This window comes from Symphalangus syndactylus, chromosome 17 (genome assembly GCF_028878055.3).
Source record: "Symphalangus syndactylus isolate Jambi chromosome 17, NHGRI_mSymSyn1-v2.1_pri, whole genome shotgun sequence".
Classification (NCBI taxonomy): Eukaryota; Metazoa; Chordata; class Mammalia; order Primates; family Hylobatidae; genus Symphalangus; species Symphalangus syndactylus.
The window spans coordinates 36,258,998-36,261,384 of NC_072439.2; the positions used below are offsets into that span (position 1 = coordinate 36,258,998).

The 2,387-nt window shown below is 47.9% G+C and overlaps 1 pseudogene; it reads right to left on the minus strand.

Annotated features, from left to right (window-relative positions):
• Window positions 1-511: 511 nt before the first annotated feature.
• On the minus strand, window positions 512-1,808 carry LOC129465481 (eukaryotic initiation factor 4A-I-like; annotated as a pseudogene).
• Between the last annotated feature and the right edge of the window lie 579 nt (window positions 1,809-2,387).

Here is a 2,387-nt window from a genome sequence, read left to right on the forward strand (position 1 = left end):
TGGCTATGTTGCCCAGGCTGGTCTCAAACACCTGGGCTCAAAGCAACCCTCCAGCCTCAACCTTCCAAAGGGCCGGGATTCTAGGCAGAGCCGCCACATCCAGCCAGTCACACAACTTCTAAGTGGTGGAGTCAGAAACTAAACTCAGACCATCTTACTCTGGTTCTTAACCATGGATCTGACCGGCTTCTGTTGACAGGTGTATCTAATTCATAGGTGTGTCCGTTAGGACTGTACACCTTAATAGCCTTAGTAGCCTAACCTTAATAGCATACATTATTCACCATGTGCTGTGGATCTACTACTTGCAGGAAGGTTGAGGCCATTCCCAGGTGTAGTCAGCCATCTTGCCCTTGGCCTGGGGAAATGATATTTCCCTCAAATAGGAAAATAAAGGCATTGGAAACGCCTGAGTGGGTTGCAGTGTTAGAGTGGTTTTTTTTTTTTTTTTTTTTGCCTCAAAAAGTGACACTTATTCAAAGAAAAAAATGACAAGATGTCCATCCCTTGGCTCCCTTTTCTCCCCCCTCCTGCTGCTCCTCAGCCCCCCGAGATAGAGCCCTGGCTGGGGCTGGGTGGCAGGACAGCCCCTCAGATGAGGTCAGCAACATTGAGGGGCATTTCCTCAATGGAGGTGTTGTAGAAGGTCTCAATGTCTCGAAGAGTCCTCTTTTCTTCTGTTACCACGTTAATAGCCACACCTTTACGGCCAAACCGTCCACCTCGACCGATTCTGTGGATATAGTTTTCCCTGTTGGTGGGAAGGTCATAGTTGATGACTAAAGAAACCTGCTGCACATCAATGCCTCTGGCCAGCAGGTCAGTGATAATCAAAACTCTGCTAGAGCCAGAGCGAAACTCCCTCATGATCACGTCTCGTTCCTTTTGGTCCATATCTCCATGCATGGTGGAGACAGTGAAATCTCGAGCATGCATCTTCTCGGTGAGCCAGTCCACCTTCCTCCGGGTGTTGATGAAGATGACTGCCTGGGGTGATGGTCAGGGTTTCATACAAGTCACATAGTGTGTCCAGCTTCCACTCCTCTCATTCCACGTTGATGTAGAATTGGCAGATACCCTCCAGGGTCAACTCTTCCTTCGTGACAAGAATCCGAATGAGGTCCCTCATGAACTTCTTGGTCACCTCAAGCACATCAGAAGGCATTGTAATGGACAGCAAAACTAGCTGGGTGTTGCTGTTGAGCTTTTGGAATATGTCATAGATCTGGTCCTTGAATCCACGGCTTAACATTTTGTCAGCTTCGTCCAGTACAAACATCTTGATGTATTTGGGAGACAGGTATCTCCGGTTAAGCATATCAAACACACGGCCAGGGGTACCCACAATGATGTGAGGAGCTTCGTCTGCAGTTTCTACACCTCAGCACGCACGTCGGTGCCCCTGATACACGAATCACAGGAGGCACCCATGTAGTCTCCTAGTGCCATGACCACCTTCTGTATCTGCTGAGCCAATTCTCGAGTGGTGCTAGGACCAAGGCCTGGGTGGCTTTTAGATCTAATTCAATCTGCTGCAGAATCGATATGGCAAATGTGGCCATTTTCCCAGCCCCAGATTGGGCTTGAGCAATCACATCATAACCCTTGATACAAGGTAGAATGGCTCGCTGCTGGATGGCAGACAGCTTCTCAAAACCATGGGCCACGGAGAAGGGACTCCGAGAGATTCATGTCATCAAAGCTGTCAACAATCTCATTCCAGTTACTCTCGATGACGCCTTCGGGCTCCATCCCATCGGGGCCATTGTCCCTGGATCGGGAATCCTGGCTTGCAGACATGAGCCTTAGAAACTCTAGAATAGTTTTTTGTTGTCATTTGGTTTTGGTTTCGGTTAAGAGCAAAGGGATCAAAGTATCCTAGTCTCTAGGACCTAAGGACCAGCCTCCCCTTGACTGGGGAAGGAAGATGTTGCCCTTCACAGGGAGGAAGGCCAGGACCTGGGAGGGTCAGAAGCTGGATGGGGTACCCATGATGTCATAGCAGCTCTCTGAGGTTGAGAGTAAGAGCCCTTTTAAGAAAGTAGATAAATCCCAGCTACTTGGGAGGCTGAGGTAGGAGAATCGCTTGAACCTGGGAGGTGGAGGTGGTGGTGAGCCGAGATCGCGCCATTGCACCTCAGTCTGGGCAACAAGTGCGAAACTCTGTCTAAAAAAAAAAAAAAAAAAAAGATAAAAGAGAACAAGCTGAAGTCAGAATTCGACTGGACACTTGGAACTGTCCTTATACACCCTAGTCCTCATTTGACTGTTTCTCTTCTGTTTATGTGCCTTTTAAAAACCTTTTTTATAGCATCCTTCAATAGCTCAGCTGGTACAGCAGAGGACTATAGTCAAAACCTTTTTATTCTGAAATAATTTCAAACTTA